The following is a 256-nucleotide window of genomic DNA, read 5'->3' as shown; positions in this document are numbered from 1 at the left end:
GCTCAATTCCATTCGCTTCATGAAACGGAAGGCACTTTTCCCTCACTCAATTCTCACCCTTGCGATGCTCCAAAATAAGAGCCAGATTCGAATGCCACGATTCCTTTGCGTCGTTGTATTAAAACTCAGCGACCTTGAAATGACCTTTATGTCCGCAGGCCAAAGAGTCGAGAGTTCTTTTTCGAGGAGTCAGTGAACTGTGAGATTCTAACAGTCTGTTTCTCTGCCTGTCTGCTTCTCTGTCCGACGCTCTGTA

The sequence above is a fragment of the Penaeus monodon genome, chromosome 24, assembly GCF_015228065.2.
Source record: "Penaeus monodon isolate SGIC_2016 chromosome 24, NSTDA_Pmon_1, whole genome shotgun sequence".
Lineage (NCBI taxonomy): Eukaryota > Metazoa > Arthropoda > Malacostraca > Decapoda > Penaeidae > Penaeus > Penaeus monodon.
Note: the sequence above shows the minus strand (reverse complement) of the source record.